We start from the raw sequence: 27,781 nt of genomic DNA on the forward strand, positions 1-27,781 counted from the left end.
TTTACATACCTCTTCATGATCTTGCTTGCCCATCTAGCCTCATCTCTCACATTTGCTTTCCAACTTTAACGCCTACTCACCTCAACAACAAATGCACACATACATATGCACATGCTATTTTCACTAAAAACATGAAATTCCCCAGAAAAGTAATTTCTCATACTTTTGGGCATCTCCCATGCTATTTACATTGCCTAAAACATTCTTCCACCCATCTTTTCTACTCTAGCATTACTTTAAAAGTGAGAAACTAGGAATAAGCCAGTGCTTATCAAGGAGGAATGGATAAACAAATTATTCTTCATTAGTAGCTAGGAATATTATGCAGATAGCTCTTAAGATAATGTAAAGAGTTTATTCATTCATTTAACAAATATTTATTGAGCGCCTTCTGTGTGCTTTTCTAATTTGCGGAGATTAGTAAATGAAACAGATGGAAATATCATCCCCAAAAATGAGATAAATATGTCTCAGATTTTTAAAATATGCCAGCAGGGGCAGAATAAGGAGAGAATTTTATGATATTCTTTATATACTTCTATCTGATATCATATAATACTGTACATTGAAAAGTGATATTGAACAATTCTTGGAATTATTAAGAATAAAATGTCTCTTGCTCAAGGTTAAATAGTTCTATACAAGTTATTTATAGGTTATTTATAAATTATCTCTTCCCAACATACAAAAAATTTCTGCTAAAGGTCACAAAGAAAGTTAAGGGAATAGAATTTGAGGTAAGAAGATATGTAAAGAAATTGGTTTCATTCTAAATTATCACTTGACTTACTTGACTTTCAACTCTTACATTGAACTCATATCTGCTAAAAAGCATTCTGAACATAGAATTATATGCATAAGACCATGTTTATAAATTTAGGATTAATTATTTTGCCTTTTCACTGTACTGACATTTACCCTATTGGTGCAAAAGCAATGATGGGTAAAATTGCTGTTTCCTTAGAATGAATCAAGCCAGTAACTCTGAACTGTACTAATTAGTGGTCACTGAAGTCTTTGTTTTATTAGATCTAAACTTACAGTTTATAACATAATAGTATGGCTTAAAAACTAGTACATGTAACCAAATAGGAAGTACATATAAGATATTTCTGCTGCATACTAAAATGGTTTTCTTGAGGAAAAGCATTTGTGTGATTCTTTGAGATCCTAACTGCTTTTTACCGTAGTACACCATTTTTACTTGAAAGAATTGACTGACAGGCAAGGAACGGTTATTCAAACTTGGATTTTTAAAGGACATTTTCTCAAAAATGATGTGAAGTAAGCTTTTCACTTCAGACAAGACGATTGTGTTTGTTTTCAATAACAATATCTATGCTTTCAAATTCACAAAAGTGATATTAATAGATGTGATTTTTTGATATTGTACCATATAATATGTCAACATTTTAGAACTGTATAACTCAATGATCCAACATTTTCCAAATAATCAATATACAATGTCATAAAATCATACTTTGGTGAAAGATCCATTCAAACTGTAGGTTAGACCAATGGATTTTGATGTAATGTAATAAAAAATAAAAACTTTGCTATGTTTCAGATTCCAAATTGCAATTAACCTTTATACTACTTGTAAACTTTGATTAAACTTTACACTATGTATAAACTTTGATGTAGTACAAAAAAATCCACAATTATCTGAAAAATGTATTAAAAATACTCCATTTTTAAACACAAATATGTGTGATACTTCATTTACTTCAACCAAAACAATGTGTTAACAACAGACTGAATGCAGAAGCAGACAAGAGAATTCAACCACCTTCTATTAAACCTAACATTAAAGAAATCTACAAGAAAGTAAAACAATTCCACTCTTCTTACTAAATTATTTTTCAGATATTATAGTTCTTTTTTGTAAAACTATGCTACTTAGTTTAATGAGTAATGTTTGTTATTTTCAATAAATTAATAAATAATATTTTTAAATTTTCTTGGTTTTAATTTCTAATACTAAATATGTCAATAGACAAAAGCCACTTAAACAAAAGCCCTCTGAAGTCCTAATTAATTTTTAAGACTATTAAAAAAGAGACCTAAAATTGATGAGCTATATGCAAGCTATTCTGATCTATTAGTCTCACTATTCTGTAAGTAAACTGAGCTGATTTCTCAATTTCTACAACATAGTAGACACTCAAATATGTACTAAACATAAATGATTCTCTAAAATATTTCTGGAAAAAAATAGATAAAATTTTAGAATGAATGAAAGGTATAGGTTTTTAATTAGAACTGAGTTTGAAAATTAGCTCTAACAATTATTCACTTTGTGGTTTTGGATAAATTATGTCTTTTCTGAACCTTTGTTTCTCCATATATAAAATAAGATTTATAATATCTCTTCAGCAGAATTGACATTAAATGTTGTTATATAAAAGAGTGAAGGTGTAGAGAAATTAGAACCCACATACATTTCTGGTAGGAATGCAAAATAGTGTAGCTGATTTGGAAACATCTGTCAGTTCCTCAAAAGGTTAAACACAGAGTTACTGTATAACCCAGAAAATCCACTCTTGGGTATATATACCCAAGAGGAATGAAAACATATATTCACAACAAAATTGTACAATGTTCATAGCAGCATTATTCATAACAGCAGAAAAATGGAAACAACCCACGTCCACAGAACAAAATGTGGTGTATGTCCATATAATGGAATATTATTTGGCAATAAAAAGGCATGAAGTACTGATACATGCTGCAGCACTGATGAACCTTGAAAACATTGTGTTAAATGTAAGAAGCCAGTCACAAAAAAAAAAAAAAACACGTATAATATAATTCCATTTATATGAAATGTCCAGAATAGTTGATAGCAAAGATAGAAAGTATATTAGCAGTTGTTTAGGGCCAGGGAATTTGGGCGAAAATGGAGAGTGATTGCTAAAAGATAAGGAATTTCTTTGGGGGTGATGAAAAATTCTAAAATTAATTGTGGAGACAGTTGCATAACTCTGAATATATTAAAAAACCACAGAATGGTACTCTTTAAATGGGTAAACTTTATGGTATCTAAATTATACTTCAATAAAGCCACTGCAAAAAATAAATACATGAATGAGCAAGGGTAAAAATGCCCAGCAAAATGCTTGACACATACTAGAAGCTCAATAAATGCCTTCTTTGTCTTGAAAATAACTGACATTTCTTTCAAAATCCACTGACAAACCTATGGTAAATCACAAAGGTCTGAACAGATTCAATTAGACTGTAAGAAAAATTTATATATCAATGGTCAAAAACAGTAAAATATATTCACAGAACAGTTTCTATCTTCTTGTCTAGCTATTCTTATTATTACAGAATCTATCCCTTTTTAAAAAGTTCTGTGAAATATAAATTTAAAAAACAAATGGACCTTCTAAGATTCCTTGCCGTTAACGTTAACTGAAATTTAGTATCTGATTTAAATTTTGTGTCTTAAATGAGGCTTCCTAGTGTGAAGCATATTTGAAGAAAAAGCAGAAAAATCTTGTATATGAAGCTTGATAAAACTGCTTAGCAGATGATTTACTGACAACTTTCCTCAATTAAACTGCTATGTACAAAAGAAAATTTTAAGTAATCTCTATCATTTAGTTCCTCTTTCTATTAAAGAATAAAATTATTACATTGTACAATAAAGTTTTTGGTTTTGCAAATCCATTTATTATTAAGCTTACTTTGAAAAAAATATCCAGTCTAGGTTATAATAGCAATATATATTTCAAAGATAATCATATTAGAGAACAAAATACATCCTAGAACTATTGTCCTTTTCAATGGAAAGAAAACTACCTATATGCTTTTGTCTACTTCAGTCTTATATTTGTGATATTTAGTTAAAAGAGGAAATTTTTGTATCTGAGTTTCAAAATTTAGATCTGCCCATTGTGAGCAGACAGATTTTGTGGTATGGAGGCATAAATTAACTGGAACTCCCATCCAGATGCAGTAACATACTGGTGGAGTGAAGCCACGGTGAGGAGTCAGGAGAACAAGAGCAACTTCTCCAAATAGCTTTCTGTGACACTCACAGGCTTCTTGTGCATCTTTTTAACTCACTGCATTTATTAAACCACTCATTTAATAAATATTTATTATTTACCTTGGGTCAAGCAGTGAACCCCCACACACTGTTTTCATGCAACTTATCTTCTAGTGGTAGAACTCACACAATAAATAAAAGAAATAACAAAATGAAAAAGTATATTAAGATGTAATAAATGCAACAGAAAAAAATAAAGCTAAGTAGGTGGAAGAGGTTCCAATTGTAAATAGGATGGTCAAAGTAGTCTCCCTGAGAACAATTAAGCAAGAGCTTGAAAGAGTTAAAAAAAAGGATTTTAGGAGCAGAGCATTCCAAAAAGAATAAACAACAAATGCAAAAGTCCTGAGGTGGGTGCTTATTTGAGGAACATCATCAGGTAAACAAACATACCAAGAGCAAAAAGTGCAAAGGGGAGAGGTGACGTTTTGATATAATAAATACATATTTGGTCTTCACTCTTGGCATAGAGCTTTGAAAACGCTTGTAATTTCCTGAGTGATGAGTGAGAGGAGCATCTTTTATTATTCATAATAAGTCCCTTCAAACATACCTGACTTTATGTTAATGAAGCGACTCTAGATGCACCTTAGAAAATTTCAAGATGGGGACTGGTTGCCAGGGGAACAAAACACATGATTAGAGTTTGAACTTTCAGCCCTACGCAGACCTCTGGGGACTGGAGAGAAGCCTGAGATTGAGCTAATCACCAACGGTCAATGATTTAATCAATCATGCCTATGTAATGAAACCTCCATAAAAACCCTAAATGAAGGGATTCAAAGAGCTTTACGGTTGTTGAATGTATCCTTGTGCCAGGAAGCTAGAGCATCCCAAGCTCCACAAAGACAGAAGCTCCTGGGCTTGGGACCTTCTAGACCTTGCCCCATGTACATTTTCACATGGGTATTCATTTGCATTCTTCATAATACACCGGTCATTATAAGTAAAGTGTTTCCCTGAGTTTAGGAGAATAATAGGAGATGAAGTTAGAGAAGGAAGAGGGGACCATATCTATCTTGTAGGGCCTTTTGGGCCATCATAGGACCTTTTGCCTTTACTCAATACGGAGATCTAGTAGAGTTTTCAAGCAAAGGAGTGATGTGATCTAACTTACATTTTTAAAGAGTCAGTCTAGTTTCTGTGTGGAAAACAGATTTTATGGACACAAGGGTAAAAACAGGGATATCAGATAAGAGGCCATTACAATATTTCAGGCAAGAGAGATTGGCTGCTTGGACCAACAGCCAATGTAATGGCAAAGGCACATTTAAACTAGATAATTTGAGGAGAGTTAAACTATTTACAATGATATGGAGCAAGATTTAAGAAAAACAAGAGATAGTGATGTACCCAGGAGCGACTTATAGCTATAGCTGTTATCATACTTAGGCCTGAAGGGTAAAGGGAGAGAATGGTTCCTAGAACTTGGAGAATGTAGTTGTAAGGAGAGGATTATGAAAAGGTCTCATCAACTGCCTGCAAGCTGGGGAAAGGGAGAGGGCATCAACCTTACTCTCCTCCAGCTTTCCTCAGTGACTCTTATTAGTCAAACCCAAATAGAAGTCAAAGAGCAAGAGAATTCATTCATGCAGTCCATAAGAGTTGGGCTTTTAGAGCACAGAACAAGTCTAGAAGTCATAAAGAGGGACACAATTCCTCACAATGGAAACGATGTCCCATAGTGAAGAATCAAGGTTGCTTTCACAGTTTTTGACCTGAGCAGCTAGAAGGATAGAGTTGTCCTTCACTGAGACGGAAGGAAATTTAGGTGCAGTAGATCTAGGAGATAAAATTATGAGTTCCACTTTAGATATGCTTTAAAGTGTTCAGGTAGAAATGTATAGTAGAAAATGGAATATATAAACTTGGAGCTCAAAAAAGAGGTCTAGGCTAGAAATATAAATATTAACCCTAGTTGTCATGAATTTGAGATACCAGAAAAAACATGACACTGATCTATAAATGCAAATGATTCCTTTCTTCAAGAGGTAATCCTTTTATTTACTTTGAAGGGAAAAAAACTTAATATTTAAATCAATTCCTCTTTAGCATACTCTAAAGCTTGAGCTAAAAATATTTATGTTATAATTATCTATGCATGCTATTATACTCTGTGAGCTCCTTACGGTTAGGGGCCATTTCTTAGTCATCTTTATATTCCCAATAGCTACCATCTAAAAGCTTCTCAAAAAATGTTTGACAGATAAGTGAAATTAATAAAAATATAAATGAATCAAAACAAGGTTGAGATTCGTAGGCTGTCCCCAAGGTGCTATCTAAGGTGGCACATTAATGAGAGAAGTTTTGTTTTTGAAAAAAGAACCTCTTCCAACCAACTGTCTTACTCACCCTGTGAATAGAAATCAAGAAGAGGCCAAGAGTCACACATTAAACAAAGGAGGCTTAAGCAACTTGAAAGTTTCTATTGGTAAAGCAAAGAGCAAGTACCATGGATAGTCTGAGAAAAGCTGGTACCTCTAATACTGGAGAATAACAAATCACATTTATCTGTTTATTTCCTGTGCCCCTGAGACAGAGCCTGCTTTTTTTTTAAAAAGTATTTGTTATACTAAATTTAGTGTTTATCATTTCAGTACCTATTTTTACACTACTACTACATATGAGCTTATGAGACAATATCTATGGTATTGTTTTACATGTTTTCAGTTCTATAAATTGCACCATATACTAGATATATAATTTTGTCTTTTTTTCATTTAATATTTTTTAATTTCTTTTTTTTAGGAGGGAGGTAATTAGGTTTATTTATTTATTGGGGAGGTACTGGGGATTAAAGCCAGGACCTCATACATGCTAAGCATGTGTTCTACCACTTGAGTTATACCCTCTCACTTCATTTAATATGTTTTTAAATTCATGCATGTTGATATATATAGCTCTTATTTATTTTGACTGCTTCTTTATTTTGATTGCTATTGTAAACAATGCAACAGTGAACATTCTTGTACACGTGCAAGGGTTCCTTTGGTATATAAAGATATAAAAGTTGGATTGCTAGTTTATAGAGTATGTACATCTTCACCTTTGCTAGATATAGCTAAACCATTCTCAGAGTAGCTGCATAAACTTAAACTCCAACAAGTAGTTTATGAGAATTCCAGCTCCTCACACCTAATTTTTGCCAGTCTGATGGATGTGAAATGGTATCTTGTTATTGCTTTATTTTGCATTTCCCTGTTATTCAGGCAACCTCTTCTGTGAATTGCCTATTTAATTTTAAGCCAGTGTGGATTCAACAAGCTATGTCTACCACATGTATTTTGGTTTCATTATCAGTGGCTAGGTCTGTTCAAGAAACTTCACGCCAAAATAGAAAAGCAGTACCTCTGAAAAAAGGGATTTGAATTTTCCTCTAGAAGCCACAAAATTTAGTGGTGGTGACTCTCATGGATTTGGGTTTAGGATATTAGAGGAAAATGTTAGATACTGACATAAATGCAAATTATTCTCTCTCTTTCTCTGAGAGTTTAATCTACTTTAAAAAGGAAAAAAAGCTAATATTTTACTCATTTCATTTTCCTTAGTATGTCTAATCTCTCTCTCTCTCTCCATCTTTTCCTGCATGTATCTCTAACACATAGTTAAACACACAAAATCTGTACTAAATACAATTTTAAAATGCATACATAAAAACATGTGTATTAAATACAATGAAAAATAGCACTCAAAACAGGAAGCTGCCTTGTTGACAGTTTGATGAAAGAAAGATAGAAGGATCTACTTTCCCATCAGCCATTAGTGGAGATGAGAAAATTTCAAGTAACTCACAAAAGCTGATATGCTTCAATAAACACAGAGTATGCATGTGAGAAAAACAGATTTTAATATAATTTCAGCAGTTTTGTATATAAGTTATGATCCACTTCAACAGGATTTTAATAGGTCTTCCTTTGTGAAAAAAAAATCTGTGTATTTATTGCAACAGTATACAAATCACTAAAACAAATTATGAATACCAATTTCAAAACTAACTTTATATAACGGAATTATTCTATCAAAATCCTGTTTTCAGAACCCTCACTAAATTTAACATAGTATTATTTCTTGGCTTCCTTAACGTACATAGAAAGGTCATGTTATAGAAACTTACAGATTTTACATGACCACAATATTAGAACTCTCCAAAACACTTAGCTTTTCATGCCTATTATAATATAGAACAATACTGTCCAATAGAGCTTTCTATGATAATGGAAATGTCATATATCCTTGCTCTCCTATATGGCAGCCACTAGCCACATGTGGTAGGTAGTAAACATTTATAATGTGGCTTGTGTGGACTGAGGAACTGAATTTTAATTTTAGCTAATTTTCACTGATTTTAATTTATTAAATAGTCACATGTGGAAAGTGACTTTTGTATTGAGCGGCACAGATTTAGTGTGATCTGGGAAAACTTTCCTTTTATCTAGCCATAAACACTGGTCTTTAACTATACTAAGCAGAGAGCCAGGCCTAGACAATCTCTGCCCTAGGATCAGAGGTCATAACACTGTCCTCTCAGCACCATTTGTGGTGACTTATTCTCTCCTCCTACCAGTGCTGAATCACTGGGCATCCACTACCCAGGCCTGTGTCTTATGTTCCAACTCTCATTTTTGGCAGAGCTTACACTTGACTCTTGTTATCTAACCTATAGGTGCTTGGATACTGTCTTTACATGCTTTATGCTCCTAACTTGTGTTCTTGGGCATCTCTGCTTGATCACTTAGGGTAACTCAGCTACTTCAGTAACTATTATCCTCCTGCTCCTATGCTTCCAGTGTTGACTGACTACACACTATTTACCCCCAAGGAGATTTAGTATTCAAATCCCCATTCGTAACTTTAGCGGGACCTAAGTTATCTGTCTAACCTAACCTAAGTACACTCTTGGGTCTAATTTCTCTTGGCTTTCCCCTTAAGAAATGGAAATTTTTTAACTGGAAACTGTTTAAGATAATTTGGTGACTTAATCCTCATAGTGTTCTCTGTATACTACCAAACTCAAGGCACTTGTCATTCCATGAGTACCAGCTGTTTCATTTTCCTACTGAAAGCTGCTTTCTAAAATACCTTCAGAGAAATCAGAAAAATGCAGTTATGAATTGAAAGACCCTGAGACAATCAATTAATTAATAGATTCCAGTGAGATATGGATTATAGGCATAGTAGTAAGGGGTCATTGTAAGAGAGAGATGATAATCTTCTCTTAATTATTTCTCATAACTTTAATAATTAACCACAATATAATTTATTATTAAAATTTTACCCATGGTTCATAAGTTTTTGCAGTACAGAAATATATATGCCACTATGCTAAAAATGTAAGGATCCTAGTAATCTAGCCAGTGATCAGAATTTCCAATGTTTATGTTCTATAATTGCTCTCATGACATATCCAGGCACTCTGTCAACTGTCTAATGCTCAGCAATGATTTACTATTGAACTGCAGATCAGATTATCGTAGAGACCCAGAATAACATAAAATAATCCTGGATAGCAAATTAGAAAACCCCCAAGTATACTAAAGGATAAGTGAGATACTCAAACCTGAAGAATTTAAATTCACAAAGGAAATTTTACAGTGGCAAAATTTGAAAGGAAAAAACTATAGGTATTAAAAACTGAAAAAGATCCCATAAATCTCAAAAAAGATCAAACTTCACAATTAAGAATATGACATTTTCATAAAGAGAATGATAATCACTGTTTTGTGTTTGATCTTGTTTGTCTGTTTGTTTAGCTCAAAGAGTTAGTATGGGAGACTTGGGAAACGCATGAGGAAAAGTGTTTCAATAGTGATCACAACAGATGTTAGCATGTTTTGGTGGAAAGAGTATGAACTTTAGCATCATAGAATCCTCAGTTCAAATCCTGTATCAGCCACTATTATCTTGGTGTCTTGAGAAAATTACTTTATTTTCCTGAGCCTCTGTTCCCTCCTTTGCAAAAGGAAGACAGTAACGCCGACCTCCTGGCTTGGTTTGAGGATTAAATGAGATAAGATTAAAAAAAACACTGTGACACTGAGTATTTTCCCAATAAATGTTAGTTATTGCTTTTGACAGTACCCTCCTCTCCTGCTTCCCTGTAGATCTTTAAAAACAGGAATTTCTCATGTCTGAGTGGTGAAAATATGAAACATTGTAAACCCTACATAGTCTAACACAATAATGGGAAAATAATAAGCCTATCACTGTGTTATTTCCTTCTTGAAGGCAAAGGGGTGGATGAGATGAATTCTAAAGTCCTGAGATTAATGTTCAAGTAAGAAAACTTCTTAGTGTCAACCACAGTAAGAATCAGTTCATCATGAGGGGGAAAGAAGGAATTTTTCTTCTGGTCCTACTTCTGGTCTTCTTTATGAAATACAATACAGAGAATCCTCTCAGAGCTCTTTCTGCAATCTGAAGCACACTCTTCTTTCTAGAAGAAACACAGCTATTCCCCCAGTATTTCATTTCATCTCATTCATCACTTCTTACTCATTTGATTCTGATTCCATCTCAGATGAGCCTTTGCAAATATTTAAAATATGGCCAGGTACAGAGGGCATCATATCAGGTAGTAGCTATCCCCTCCTCCCCTCCCTAACCCCAAAACTAAATGGTATGCAGAGAGAAACCTCGGGTGAGTAAGAATTACTCCAGTAAGATGCTTTTCAGCATCCATCTGGGAGGGCAACCCTAACTGATAACCATGGATAAGAAATACACAGTCAGCTATGAAGGTTAGAGAAGAGCCATCATGCTTAGAGGCAAATGCCTATTGGCACTAAACTATGGCTGAAAAAATAAAAGAGCTCCTTTCATTAAGTAGCTAACAAGAAAACCAGGACTCTCAATGGATGTGAAAGCCTGTGTTTAAGGAAAACCACGGAATGTTCGTGCCCATTTCATTTCTTTAGCTTTCTTAATAAATTTCTATTTATGCTCCCTTGATGTTACCAACTTAACTTCAGAGTCTCAGTTGGTTTACCCACATTTCAGCATGGAGAAACTTCTAGCCATACAGATTTATGTATAGCACTCTTTGTATACTTGACTCTTTCTTGAAATCTTACAAACAGAGCACAACAGCAGCATATTTAAACAGTAGAGATGGTTTTGCTAACTTGAGTAAAAATGTTTTCTTGGATCCAGATAAAACTGAAGTTTCTTCATAAATAGCTATATAAGCTGGAAACTGCCATAGATGAATTTCAAAGTGGTAAAAACCCATTTTTTATAGTATGTTCAGGTATACATATAAATGGACTTTGAAATTTAAAAAAAGTTTAAATCTTCATTTAAAAAGGATGAGTATGAGCCAATTTTAGAAATGTGTTACATTTGTAAAGATCTGTAGATGTCTTTTACAATCACTCTTCTATAAATAACCACACGTTTTTAAGAAATCATAAAATCAGACTGTTCTCAATAGAAAACTGACATTTTTCTCCAATAGTCTCTACTTCTGAGTCTATTTGAAAAGTTAGTCAAATACAGCAGCCATGTGTACATGTGTGGTTTTGATTCCATCTATACTCCTGCCCTAATTCTTGTGGTTTGGACCCATTCCAGATGCTCTGACTTACTGTGGTTTGTATGAGATCCCCTTTCCTGATTCACTGCATTCTCCTGATTGACAAACAGATTTAGATATGAAAACAAACAGTTACCTGCCTATAATTGGTTTCTAACAGCTGCACTGTTGTAGCACATCTAAACCATGGTTTAGAAAGTACCTCCTAGAGAAGCTTCCTGTTGTGTTCAGGAGAGAGAGAGAGAGAGAGGGAAAGAGAGAGGGGGAGAGAGAGAGAGTATGTGTGGGTGTGCGTGTGCGTTTGGTATTGTTTGCTTTTTGGGTTTGTTTGTTTAATTGACTTTAACCATTTGTGAGTGTTTATTGTTCACCAAGATATTCAGTAAGTTTGGTGTACATATGATTTATACAGTTTATGAACTGAAATTTATATTATTTTTTACCCTCCACAAATTAAATTTAAATAAGAATACACTGGATTTTAACTTGCTAAACTGATGTGCCTTTTAATTGAATTTAGAATAGTCTACAAAGCAAAAGGGTCACTTTTTTTTTTTTTTACCAATTTGATGTGAAGCATAATACTGCTTCACTGATGGATTAAAATGTTAGACTAGAAGTAATAAACTATTACTATATTTTTAGTAGATTGTCTTATAATGTCAATTAAATTATGTGAAATATATCAAACTAGTTAGAGTACAAGCTACTACTTACAAAATACAAACAATTGCAATGCCTTCAACACATCAGAAAAAGAAACTGGGACTTTGCATTTTAAAATTCCGGTGGAAATCAAATGTATTTTAAGTATCAGCTCTGATTATTTAATCAGACAACTTGCATTTTGCCCAGGCTAATTTTGAAGGCTGATAATATTTTACTCATAAAAATAATTGTGCACCTGTTGTGATGGAAGCTTAGTTAAACAAATGTTAATAGGAATGTAACTCTTTGCGTTAAGCATAATAAGAACGCAGGTCTCTCATTACTATTATATGAAGAAATGTGTTTTTAAAGCCATAAAATAGATTTCACTTTAAATCTCATCTATTCCATAGCCCTAGAGAGATATTTAAGAATATTTTGGGAGTTTGAGATTTACAAATGTTAGCCACTATATAAAAAAATAGATTTTTTTAAAGAAGTTTCTTTTGTATAGCACAGGGAGCTATGTTCAATATCTTGTAATAACCTTTAATGGAACAAAATATGAAAATGAATATATGTATGTATATCCATGACTGGAATATTGTGCTATACACCAGAGATAGACACACTGCAATTAACTATACTTCAATTAAAAAAAAAAGAATACTATTAAAACATGTATAACAAATAGTTGTATATTAACTTGAAAGGAAACACCAGATGATGTCTACTGAACAAAATGGATATGGAGCTGTTCCTTCCCATTTAATACCTGTGTTGTTCTGCCCTGTTCTATTGCCGACCAAACCATTTTAATGATATCGGATCATTTCTGTGAAAAATGTGTACTTTTCTTACTAGCTTATGATCAAAGGAAAAGTATAAAGTGGGCCTACAAAAGTTGTGCCCCTCTTGCACTCTTCTTATTTTCTGACCCTTTCAGCATTAGAGACAGTTTTCAGTACCCAAATTCTCTGAGCTTTAAAAAATGCTAGGCACTCACAGAAGAGACAGACTAAGGTTTTTCCTCTGTGGTTTCTACCATTTTGTGCAGACTTTCTAACAGATACCTACTTCTGTCTATTCAATCCGTTTCCAGCTTTAATTAACTCCTAAGTACTGAAAAGAGGCTTGAGGAAAAATAATTTGTCTAAAGTTAAACTAGCTATCTTTTGAGCTCAGTTTTACACATCTTGTTGACTTCTGTAAAACTGTAGCCTTGCAACTGGCCCAGCCTCTTTAAGGTTATTTAAAGGTAATCTTATTCAAAATTACCTAAACTTTTGAACCCTATCCTTTACAATGTCGGATTCACTCTAATCTTATTTCAGTTGGTGCAATACAAGTTTATAAGCAGAGTTCAGAAAATGTGTACTTTTTTAAATGACCTAAATTTTCTGTAGTTTTCTTTTTCATAGTTTAATCCAGATATTTGGATTGAAAGGAAATCACAAATAAATGGAATAATTGCTTCAAATTTCCTCAGTGCATTAAATATGCACTCAATGGTAATTACCAACAGTAGCAACATATTTTAAAATGTAGAAAATAATGTACAATTTATGCTTGCTTCAAAGGTCTCATTCATAAAAACACCATTTGGATGGAAATACACACATTTTATTAAGTGGTTAGCCTTACAATTTTTCCTTTAATTCAGACAAATGACCTAAATAGTAAGTGTGTGGGAAGTTTAGTACTATGGGCCAGTTCTTAATGTGACATATATACCCCATGAGAATTTTGCAGAGCTGGCTCTAGAGTAAAGACACACCCAGGTACACCCTGTAACCTAGGGTGTGAGGCATAGAGCATTCGTGTTTTAGAACAGCATTGAGATTAATTACTATCTCATGAATTTTTCTTTCAAGAATACACTGATTAATGCAATTGAAATAGTGAGTTAAAATTGCTGGCCCCCAACATGAATATAATGCACCTAACTCTACCAGTAGTCATTGTATTCTTCACCACTATGCACTTTATGCAGTAAAACAAACACAAAAAATTCAGTTTCAATTAATAATTTCCTTGATGCAACAACAAAAACAATTAATTTTATTAAATAATGATTTTTAAGTACTCATACTTAAAATATTCTATGTGATGAAATGGGAAGCATTCTGCTGTTTATTGTACCTAAGTATAACAGATCATGAAAATGACTTATGCTATTATTCAAGTCATGAGCTGAAATTTTTCATATCTTTTTTCATAGAACACCAATTTTATTTGAAAGAACAACTAAGAGAAAAAATATTAGTGTCTATACTTTACTATTTGGCAAGTGAGCCTGTCACTTCAAGAAAAACAACTGAAGGTACTGGTTGAAATAATATAATTTGAACTTTAAAGGGAAAATTAGAATTTTGGAAAACTTCTATCTGCCATCATGAGCATAACAGTTTACAAATACTTAAGAGATTTTCTGATAAGATTAGTTGTGATATTAATGAATGTGATTTTTTGATACGGTATGATGGAATGTGCCAAAATAAGGAAGATCTGCATAACTCAGTGAAACAATATAATATAAAAGCTGGTACAAAGTAATGCATGGACTAAAAGATTCATTCAAAGGTCAAACTGGACCAATGGATTTTAATGTAAAAGTATTGAAAATTCATTGATATGGTTTCAGATCCTACATTGAACCTACTACCCTTTGAGAATCTCACATTTCTGAAATTTGGTGTAGTAAGAAGAAAATTCACAATTATATGAAAAGGCTATAAGAAACTTTTCCATTTTTCAACTACATGTCAATTTTAGGCCAGCTTTTCTTCATTTACTTCAATAAATACATATGACAACAGATTGAATGCAAAAGCAGATATAAGAGGGTCCAGCTGTCTTCTATTAAACCACACATTAAAGGGATTTGCAAAAATGTAAAACAGTGCCACTCGTCTCACTAAATTATTTTTATTTTAGGAAATAAAGTTATTTTTATAAAAATATAATCTTTATGTTAATATGTACCAGGTATAATATTATGGTTTTTAAATGAATTAATAAATATTTCTTAAATTTATCAAGTTTAATTTCTACAATAGTAAGTACAAACAGATATGCTGCATGAACAAAAGATTTTTAGAGTCCTCAATACACTTTAAAGGTCCTGAACTAGTTTGTCATTCTACTGATAAATATTTACTGTTTCAAGGACTAAACTAAGTCAACAGTTGTTGACAAGCATTATTGTGTGTGTACAGTATTTATTGATTCCCTATCCTGTGCTACCCTAACTCTACATATTTTCTCTCTAATCCTCTGAAAAAATTAGAAGTTAAATGAGTAGTATCATTCACTTTCCTTTGAACAAATAATTAAACTAATCCATTTCATTTTTTATTCAAGACTTACTTTCAGCCTTCTTTTTTAAAAAAGCAATGCATACACTTGGCTTTAAAAAAAATTCAGTGCAAACTATACAGTACAAATTTGAAAATCAGCCCCCATCCCAAACTCTTCATTTCCCATTACAGTCAACCTCTGTGAACAGTTTTTAAATATCTTTCCAGCAATTTTCTGTTTATATAAATTTTTTACACAAATTGGAGCATATATATGCTCTCCTCAGCTTAACTCTGTCACTCAATAGTTCCAGAGATGTTACCCTTATTAAGGCAACTAATAATTCAGGTAATACGGAGAAACTATGCTAAAAGCCTCTAAATCAGTGACCCCATTTCTCCCACTAGAATGCATCAGTCAGACTTCAGTTCACGTCCTACAAGGTATTTTCACTTAACACTTAGCTTTGTTTATCTCATTACTGAGATAAGAATATGCTACTAAAAATGAGACTAAGTTCACCACCCAAAATGTTGTGAAATCAGCATTCCAAGTTATAAGAAAAATTTCTTTCAGTTTGCCCAAACACATTTCCTTCCCAGATTTCTATAGTTCTGCTGTTACCCTGTCATCTCGTATGCCAGTAAGAGTCACAGTCCAACCTTAAAGGTGTATATATATGGATGGAAGTTAAAGGCTATTTTTAATTCTGGGTTTATATACTAATACTGAAATGAAAAAAAAATTTATATTCAAAGAATATGAGCTATTTTGATAAAGAAAGGTTCCACCATAAGCCTAAGTCTAACACACATCATTAAAGCTCCAGTATGTTTTCACTAATTCCACACAGGAGGATTACAGATGTCCTGCTAGCTACCATTTCCTGGTAAGCAATCTGAATGGCTTCCAGGAAATTGCTAATGACCTTCATTTTACTTAAAATCTAGGCTGCAATTAGTAATAGTTTTTCTTCTCCATGCTGGTTATAATGTTTATTTTCATCACAGCAATCAGGAAGAAAAAAGTGAAATGTCTTGTTTTTGAATTATATCAGAATGTGTTCTCTTTTATTTTGCTATGTCACCAAATAGACTAATACATATTTAATGTAATCATAATTGTGAAAGAATACTTTGGATCTTTTTTCCTTCTAACCAATTTTGTCTCCTTTCCCACTCTAGGCTGTAGCTATCACTAAAATTAGCCTTTTAAAATGGAATCAATAGGAATATTTTATAATTGGTGACTAGTTTTACATTTTATAACTGAAATTTTTGAAATAAGGTATCATTTTAAAGTTTTATGTTTTTAATTATAATAATTAACTACTAAAAAAGAAGTTTCAGATTCTTATTCAATGAATTTAAAATATGATTATGTGGTCAATACAATAATAACAAAGAACAATTTTAGCTGGTGCTATATTTATAACCAGAACCTGTTATTAAACTTCAGTATTTTCTTTTAAGTAAACATTGATTCCACTAATTGGATCCAACTGATCTTTCCCCAGCATATCGATTTCTTTAATCCCAACAGTTAACAATGATTCTAATGTATCATAATACTTTAGACCTTAATCACACAGTAGTAATTTTTGCCAGTAGCTTCTGTTTGAATTTTAATTAAGAATACCTTGTGTCTCCAACCCCAAGTAGGGGGAGGTTTTAATTGCTTGTATATATATCACACAGACTTCAAAAGAAGTAAAAGATATTTATAACAGAGAGGACAAAGGAGAGCTTTGAAATGTCTACATTCATGCAAAGTGGTATAATTTTAAAAACTATGAGTGTTGCTGTGTTATAATGCATATATTTTTGTAAAACTAGCTGTGGTGTGTATTTATTGTTAGTAAAAGAAGTTCAAGAATTCTGCAATAATAACTCACTATTGATTACAAGATGACCAAAAGACTGTGAAATGGGCTAAACATGCTATTTGGGGGTAACTAAGATTCCACATGAGTAATTTACTATGTGATTTTAGGGCAGTGACTTTCCTTTGCTGGATGTTGGGGTCCCTATATGGGAAATAAGAAGTTGGATTACATAATATGCAAAGTTCCTTCAACTCTATTTTTGGAGATTCTATGTTTCTAGATATTACTCTGAAGTTCTATAATTACATAGATTTATACAAAAACGGTGATACTCTACTATATTATTTCATAAGATAAATGAGAAAATTATATATGCTCTAAATCTCTTTCACAAGCTGGTCTCTAGAGCAATAGAGCATTTGTGTTCAAAATAACAATTCTAAGCTTTCAAAATAGATGAAATCAAAACATTGATATATTACTGTTTCAATCCTTTTTCCTAACGAGACAGCAAAAATCACTAGGTATGTGAACTTTGCTGATTTTATTGGAGTTGAAAAGTGGCAGATGATTCACCTTAAACACTTCCAGATTTGTTTGAAGTTCCCTTAGATGAAGAAATTGCTGTTAATTTGTAAATAGAAATTCATGAAAAGCTCATTTATAAATAAATACATAAAGTGTACAGTCATAGCTTTTGGAAGACCACTATAGTTCTTCTGTGATTGCCTACAACAGAAAATACCAGTAACTATGAGTTACTGTTCTTAAAAAACAGTGTATTCTCTAAAAAGGGCAATGTACGGAAAAGACAGTCAGAGCACTTAGATGTAGTTTAGGCTCTTATTATAAAGTGAATAAACTAGGAGAGAGAATTGGCATTTAAGATAGTAACCTGTGACACAAAACACTAATTTTATGGGAATGCTGTTACATCCATTCTGACCCTTTGGTGATAACAGCACTGATTAAGTTACTTCAGGAATAACCTGCATTATTTGATCTTCAAAGATCTATCATGCACTGAAAAAAACCATGACTTTTGTGTTCCTGTGCTCTTCTCAAAAGATTTATGTTTGCAGTCTGACTAAAAATGGCTACCAGGCTCTTAGTGGCACATAGTAGCAATATTATAATAAATTCACATTTTTAATTCAGTACACATACCAAGCACAACTGTAATATGCCTGTACTGTTTGATGTAACACAGTTTCTAATTTTACTTCTCTTAGTAAAAACCCTAAAGAAATAACAGGGAGTAAAGCTTAAAGTTTTTAATTGTAAAGTATGGTAGTAACATTTAGGCACTAGAACAAACCTATCAGACATTTTAGTTGAATAACCATAATAAGTAATTGTGTTTCAACCATAACCTTAAAAACAGTAGGGATCGTTTGTAGAACTTTCCATTTAAAGGCATTTGTTTAATCAGTTTTTTCCCCTAGCAGAAAGTGACTATCATTTTTCTAAGCTGCAGGAGAGTATACCTACAAGCATATCTACCTTAATCTCTATATGTAAATATTGAAATAATTAATCATGAATGACCAAGGAAGGAAAACACTATTTTCCTTATTTGGTTCATATCACATAATTATTTTTTTTTCTCTCTTATCATCTGTGTGTTTGACAAACATGAGCACAAACAGTTTGTGCTAACTCAAACAACCAACATTACTATTTCTCTGGCACACTGCCCAGGGAGGCGCCTTCACACCAAGGAGGAGATGCCAGCCACAGCACAGAGGGGCATGTGTGCAAAAAAGGGAGGCTGGTTAAGATTCTCCTATATAAACCACAGAAGGCTAGACCCATCCATGAAAACAGAGGATGAATCCTAATGCTCTAGACAACATTTAGTATGTCATCATTGCATTTAGAAATGTTTCCTTGCCATAACTATCCTAGCATCTTCATTTCTTTGGTACAACTCAAACAAACAAGCATACACACAAACAGAGTGTGGACTTTACCAGTACTTCTGTCTCACATTGTCTCCATCTACCATGTTATTCAGCCCTCTCTCTCATTCGATTAAGATAAATACTATTTAGGGTTCCCCTGTCAAAGATGGCTGAGTAGAAAGACCTTGAGCTCGCCTCCCCCTACAGACACCCCAAAATTACAACTACTTACAGAACAGTTATTGATGAAAAAGCCTGGAAGCTACCAGAAAAGTTCTTCTACAATTAGAGATTTAAAGAAGAAGCCACAATGAGACGGGTAGGCAGGATGGAGTTGTGGTACAGTCAAGACACATAACCCTAGGGGAGTGACCCACAAATGGGAGGATAATCACAATTGCAGAGATTCTCCCCAAGAAGAGAGGGGTCTGAGCCCTAGAGTGGGCTCCCCAGCCCAGGAGTACTACATTGAAAAGAAAAGCCCCTAGAACATTTGACTTTGAAAGCTAGTGGGGCTCATTTTCAGCAGACCCAGAGGGCTGTGGGAAATAGAAATTTCACTCTTAAATGGCACACACAAAATTTCACATGCTCTGAGACCCAGGGCAAAAGCAATTATTTGAAAGGAGCCTAGGTCAGACTTACATGCTGACCTTGAAGAGTCTCCCAGAGAAGCCAGAGACAACTGGAGCTCACACTGGGGACAGAGACACTGGTGGCAGCCATTTTGGGGAGCTCATTCCACAACATGGACATTGATGCCGGCAAGCACCATTTTGGAATCATCTCTCTAGCTTATTAGCCTCAGTACCTATCCCAGCCCCCATCTACCAGCCTCTAAGCACTAGTACTGAGACTCAAGCCAAGCAGGTAACTGGGCAAGGGCACAGCACTAACCAGCAGACAAGGTTCCTTAAGACCTCCTGAGTCCACAGTTGCCCCCAGACACAGCCTTGCACACCAGAGGGCCCAGGACCCAGCTGCACCCACTAGTGGGCAGGCATCAGCCCCAGAATCCTCTGGGCCCAGGCCCCACTCACAACTCACTCTACACCTAGGAGCAACTTCACTCACTAGAGGTGCACACCAGCCCCAGGAAAACTACAGCCCCACAGCCTGACTTATCAAGATCCAGCCTACCCACCAGCAGGCAAGCACCAGCCCTGGGACCCTGGACCCTGGCCCCACCCTCCAGCAGCCAAATACAAGCTTTGGGACACCCTGGACCCCTCAGCCAGCTGTGTCAGGAACCAGCTCCACCTACCAATGGTCCTATACCAGCTCTGGGACCCCTAGGCCTCGTAGCCATTTGCCAGGACCCAGTTCTTCCAAATGGTAGGCCAACATCAGCACCAGGACCTGGCTTCACCCACCATGGGTAGGCACCAACCACAGGATCTCCAGGATCCTGACTCCAGCTATCAGTAAACCAGCACTAGCTTCAGGGCCACCTGGGGTTCTGCAGTCAGCCACCTCATGACCCAGCCTCGCCAACCAGTGGCTGGCAGCCTCCACACAAGGCAAGGCCTGGCAATTACCAGACTGGGGGCCAGCCATGCCTAAAAGACCATCCAAAGTAGTTAGCCCACCACAACAGAAGGACCCACACAGCCTACAGAGGGATTGAACATAAACCTTTGGTGATCAGAGGGGAGTGCGCTGCTGGAATGCATAAGATGTTTCCTGTAAAAGGCCACTTCTCCAAGGTTAGAAAACACACCCAACCTACCAGATGCATAGAAATAAAAACAGCAAGTAAGGCAAAATGAGGCAACAGAAGAATATGTTTCAAATGAAAGAACATGATAAAACCCCAAAGAAGAACTAAGTGAAGTGGAGATAGACAATATATCCTAGAAAGAGCTCAAGGAATGATCGTAAGGATGATTAAAGAACTCAGGAGAAGAATGGATGAACAGAGCAAGAAGTTAGAAATTTTGAACAGAGTTAGAAAATATAAACAACCAAACAGAGATGAAGAATACAATAACTGAAATGAAAAATACACTAGAAGGAATCAACAGGAGACTAAATGATACAGAGGATGAATCAGCAAGCTGAAAGACACACACACACACATACATACCCAATGGAATACTGCTCAGCCATAAAAAAGAATGAAATTTAGCACCAACATGGATGGACCTGGAGGTTATTATGCTTAGTGATTTAAGTTAGACAGAGAAAAACAAGTACTGTATCTTACCACTTATATGCATAATCTAAAAAATAAAACCAACTAATGAATAACAAAAAGAGACAGACTCAAAGATACAGAGAGCAAACCAGTGGTTACCAGTGGAAAGAGGAAGCGAGAGGGGCAAAATATGCATAGGGGATTAAGAGATACAAACTTCTAGTATAAAATAAATAAGCGTCAAGGATATATTATACACTGGGAATATAGCCAATATTTTATAAATCTATAAATATTCTGAATCACTATGTTGTATATCTGAAACTAAAATAGTATACTAAATCAACTACACCTCAATTTTTTTAATGATAAATACTCCTATAGGGAGAAACTATATTACATACATCCACTCCTGCTTTGCTATACTGCCTTATTTATGTAGAAAAGAGCAAAAATGAAACTATTTTGGTTGTTTGTATGTTGTGGGAGGGAGAAACAGCCCAGAGTCTATTTCCCTCTTGTCCCCAGTGCAGAATTCTAATACTCTGAAGAATCTGAAAAATACTCTGTATTGTATTAAACAGAGGCTTCAGAGACCAGGATTAAAATTCTAGTACCACAACTTTCTGAGTGACCCAAACAAGCCACTTAATTTCTCAATCTAATTTTACTCGCATGTAAAGTCAACATAAAAATATTTTCTCACTGGGTTGTTAAAAGGATCAAATAAAATAATGTAGGTGTTTCAGTACATGGTTTTCTTTTATAAACAATAAAGCATCTTACAAAAGTATTCACAATATTACAGGAAATAGATAATATTTTGAAGATTAGTATCATAATTAGGAAATATAATAAACCCTAGTACATGTTTGAAGGATTTTAGGAGGTCATGAAGATAACATTCCACAAGAGTAGGAATGTCCCTCTCTACATCTCTGTTTAAAATTTTCCACTGATTTTATTCATTCATCCATTCATTTATTTATTTAATAAATATTTATTGAACACTTACTATATTTGAGGTAATCACTCTTAATGCAGTCCAACTGCATCAACATCAGGTAGCTATTAATCGTTCTTTTGTATATTGAGAACAATTTTCCTATTACCTTAACCCCCTAAAATAACACAAAAATCTTACCCACTTCTATTCAACAAAACTCCAACCAGCTAACATGTATTAAGACAAATTTCCCTAGATCTTTAATTACTATTCATAATGAATGTTCAAGACTCTTCACCATTCTCGTCACTTTTGATAAATTTTAATTTCTCAACAGATTCCTTAATATATGGTAACCTAATTAGAACACAATACTTCAGATGTAACCAGACCAAGGCAAAGGTCTAATCGTTTTATGCCATATTTCATCTAAGTTCTTAATAGTAAATTTATTTAGTAATACTTGTAATAATGTTAACCTGGTTTGTACACTGCTTTGAGATTATTGCTGTTAAATGTATACCATTTATAGTATTCTATTCTCAAATTATGCTGCTACTGTAAAAGAGGCTACCTATGGAAACATGATGGGGATTTAGGGACAGGATTTTCTCTTAAAGAATCTCAGACAAAACTCACATACAGACCCACTGGAAATCTATGATTCATTGTTTCTCAAACTTTAGCAATATTGCAACTCCTACTGAAGGGTTTGAGAAATACTGCTTTACTTCATTTAGATAATAAGACTTTTACTTGAAAGCACTGGTATTTTTTAAAGTAAAATCTAAAAAGTAGATTACTAATGTATTACTTCTTAATATGTAGTAAAATTAAAGTCACTAGGTTGAAGATTAATTTTTCAATATGGTTCTTATCCACTCTACTGCCCACATTTTCATTCTCCATCTAGCACCTAACTGACCACATAAAATTTCCCAAAGGTAGTCATAGAGGCTGTTTCTTCCCCTTCCCAGCTTCATTACACTCTTGAATCCACAAAACAATGTAAAGTTAAGAATGATGTAGAAACATAAGACTGGTTAGAAAATAATATAAATATCAATTATTTAAAAAATAATGGCTATGAGAATTCTAAAAGTTCAAGTTTATGGGATGCTTAAAACTAATTCTACAAGCATATTTATGGCTAAAAGTGCCTTTATAATTAATAAAATGTTGAAAATAAAGTATTCAACTTAGAAAATTAGAAGGTATCAGAAAACAAGCAAAAGAAAAAGTATAAGAAAAATAAAGAAGGGAGAGATAATGAAGGTGAAAACAAGTTTAGGTAGTTGGCATACTGAAAAGCAGCAGAACTGACAAATAAACCTGAAAGCTGGACCCTTACCAGGGAGTCAGGGAGGAGAGAATAATAGAAAAGCCACTAGCAAGTAAAACTGAAGAATAAAAGGAAGAGAACACAAATATGCAAAATTTAAATAGATATATAACAGCAAATAAATTGAAAAAGTAAAATAAGTGATATTATATTTTAAAACAATACTAACATATTTGAAAATCTCAGTGAAATATACAATTTTCAAGAAAAATTTTTTTCCTGGCAAAATTGACTTAAAGAGAAGTAGAAAATTAAAAAAAAAAAATCTCCAAAGAAAACCCTAGGCCTAGATGTTTTTGGGTATATTCTTTCAGAATTTCAAGAAATAAGTAATTTCCATGTTATCTATTCAGTATTTTTACATAGCCTTCCTTCATAGAAAATGAGAAAAAGCTTTTCAATTCTACAAACTGTTACTAAAAATTAACAAAGATAGTACAAATAGAGAAAAACACAAACTAATCTCATTTATGATTACAGATGCAAGAATAACAACTGTAATGTAAGCAAATAAAATTATGCAGTACATTTAAAACAAGACTACACCATGACTAATCAGGGTTTATTTCACCAGTAAATTTGAAAAACAAAAATCAATAAGATATGCTATAAACTAAACTGCAATTTCTCATAGAAACTCCTAATAAACTATAACTAGAATGGTTTTTGTTAATAAAGAATATCTTAAATCACTAGTCAATGTAATTCTTACTGATGAAATACTAAAAACAATTCCATGAATTGAAAACTACACAAAATACCAGCTAGCACCTGTATTACTTAATATTATTCTTGACATTCTAGGCAGTATGTTAAAACAAGGGGTTAAAAAAAAAAGAAACAAATAACTGCCAAAAAAAAAGACAAGAAAACATTAGCTGAAATATGAGTAGAGCTAATATGTTTGATAAAAAGAGAAGTTATAAAATGAACCAGCAAAATTCACTAACATCCCTAAATATGTAAAAAAAAGAAAGTAGAATGAAGAATATTTTTCATAAGAGCAAGTAAAAATATTAAATATCACAGAGAAAACAGCAAAGGAAATGTACAGAATCTGTATTTTAAAACAAAACATTGTTGAAGGACACAAAAGAACCGAACAAATTATTTTGAATGATTCAATACTATAAAGATGTCAGTTTACCCCATAGTTTTATAATCTCCTAAAAAATCACTCTGGAATTTTAACTAACAACTCACATAAGTCTAAGATAAACTTCGGATACGTATGCAAACACCTTGAAGAAAATTATGAATGAGGTCTTGCAATACTTTTCAAAGATACTATAAAACTACAATGATTAATATAGCATAGCATTAATAAAGTTTAGATAGAAAGAGAACTGGAATAGAGCCAAAAACTGAGAAATGGCTCCAAATATCCAATCAGTTTGTAATAAAAGATGTTAATGCCAGTCAGAAAGGATAAGAGGGTTACTTAATAAATGATACAGAGATATTTGGTTAACTGCTTGAGAAAAAAATTAAGTTATATCTCTGGTTTAAACAATACATCAAAATACATTCAAAAAGAATGAAAGAGTTAAATGTATAAAATATAGTCAAAGAATTGGAAAAAATATAATAGAATATTATATAATCTCAGAGTTGGGGAAGCCTTTCTAAACAAACCCCAAACAGGAAAAAAAAAAAAGCATTAAAAAAGGGAAGGAAAGATTTGACAACAAAGACATAAGAAAATGACAAAATGTAACAGATTTGACAGATAGAGGTTAATACCATTAAAATATACATTAAGACTCAAAACCATAAGAACCAGATAAATCCTTTAAAGGAAAAAACAGACAAATAATATAGACAATTCACAAAGGAAGAGACATTTAATAAAAACACATTTATGTAAAAATCTTCATTCTCAATAACAATCAAAGAAATTCAAATTAAGCCAGCAAGAATATGTTATATTCCCTTAACGAACTTGCAAGAAATGTTTAAAGAAAAATGTTTAAACAAATACTTGCTACTGAGGGCAAGAGAATACTTGCAGATGTTGCTGGTGAGAGCACAAAACTCTATACCGTTTCTGAAGGGCAATGTGGCAATATGAATAGAAAGACTTTTAAAAAGAACATACTCTTTGATCCAGTAATTTCACTTTTTAGTAATATATTCTAATAAAATAACCAAAAATTGATAATGAAAAGTATTTAAAAGTTACCTTGTTCAAAGTTTTCTTTATAAAGACAAACAATAAAACAACTTAAGTGTTGAATAAAAGAGTCAATTATGAGAACCTCACTTTATGCAATATTTTCTGCAAATAAAAATATTTTAGATGATGACCTAACCAGAGAAATTCACAATACATCATTAAATGGGAAAATAGATTACAAAAGAATAATAAAAGGGTGATTTTAATTTTAAAGAGAAAATTTTTTAATGTACATGCATAAATTAAAATGGAAAAGATATACACTATAATATAGGTAGAATTAAAGGATAATTATATTTTCCTTTTTGTGTGTTTATATGCCTTTTAAAATAAATATGTATACATTTTATAATGAGGGAAAAATAATGAGAGGTATATAAATACACAATGCTTGAAATATACTAAAAACTGATAACCCACAATAGTATATTTTCTTGAAGGTAGTATTTAGATCACCCTAAAGTTATAGAATAATTATAATTAATTTTAGAGAATAATTACTGACCTGATCTCACCTATACTACAAATGTATGTTGAGTTTCAGCAGTGGTTGAATCAAACTTTAAATACTACTTTAAATTTTTTTCATTTTTATTATATTATTGGTGTATTTTCTGTATAATGTTTATGGTGACCAAATGTTAGGATGTAAGAGAGACAATTATGTAGAGTAAATCAAAATAAAATTTAGTAAGAATCTTACCTTCTATGCTCATAAAACTTAGGGTAGCACACAAATGAAAGTTCACATATCACACACAGAATTCAGAAAAACATGTTAAAGAATTTGAAAAGCCTAATTTTGCATGTGTTTCACTTTCAAGATTTATGCAATTTGATTGTCTAAAACTAGTACAATTTTTGCATTTAAAATTCATAATTAGAATAAAAAATAAAGAGAGTGAGAGGAGGAAAGATAACCCAAAGCGTAAAAACTCAGTGCTGAATCATAACATAACACAATGTTAGCTTCCACATTACTAAGAGAAAGCAAGACCCCCATCATTCATGCTGGCAAAAGCTTGCCTTTGCGTAAACCATTTCTGTTCTCACTGTTATAAAACCAATAACTTTGGAAAGGGAAGAAATACAGAATGACGTGCAAAGTAGTACACACCATGTTATTGCAGCTGGATAAAGAATATGTCACTAATGACTTTCTTTCTACACGTCAGTTATAAATTGAGGTTTTTTTTTTCCAAAATAGCAAATGGCCTTTATGAGTACAAAACAGAAGCAGTGAAATTCAAAATAATATCCAAATTTTCACTTGATTTTGATACTATATTAGTTAATAGAATGACTTATTAATTATTCCTTGGAAAAGAGATGACTTCCTTTTCCCTTCATTTGAGTTAATATAAGATGCCTGAACACTAGGTAATTTTCTGTAATAAATTCAAAATAAAATTGTCATCAGATAGTTATTGTCGAATTTTCATCTTAAATGACTATTGGGAATATTCACCTGAAGTCATTTGATAAATCCAAAAAAAACGTAATTAAGTTCCCAAATTATTAGTTCAAGTGAGAGTGATGACTGTCTATAAAGAACAACTGATAAAATTAATTAATGACAATGGATTCAATCCACAATACCAAAAGCTAGTCATACAGAAGGAATCAAGAAGAGAGAGTTAGACAAAAGTATAACCACTTAACTGATAGGGTAACTTACTTCTGTAATATATTGGGATTGCCCACTTCTTAATATGTTTCAAAATAATAACATCAATCATTTATCTTTAAAAATAAAAACGCTCATCCTCATCTGGGTCAGAGATCATGAAATGTTAAATCCTGTAGAATCTGAGATTAATCAAGCTATGATTTTATGGGCATGTTAATAACAATGACCACAAGTTAACCTCATGAGCGCTTTCTTAAGTGCCAGGCAGTTTTAAAAGCTTTACAT

At 33.1% G+C, this 27,781-nt stretch overlaps 1 protein-coding gene across 32 annotated transcripts in view; it reads right to left on the minus strand.

Annotated features, from left to right (window-relative positions):
* SOX6 (SRY-box transcription factor 6) overlaps positions 1-27,781 on the minus strand; it is a 626,002-nt gene that overhangs the window by 220,287 nt on the left and 377,934 nt on the right. The window lies entirely within an intron of this gene.

The sequence above is a fragment of the Vicugna pacos genome, chromosome 10 (assembly GCF_048564905.1).
Source record: "Vicugna pacos chromosome 10, VicPac4, whole genome shotgun sequence".
Classification (NCBI taxonomy): Eukaryota; Metazoa; Chordata; class Mammalia; order Artiodactyla; family Camelidae; genus Vicugna; species Vicugna pacos.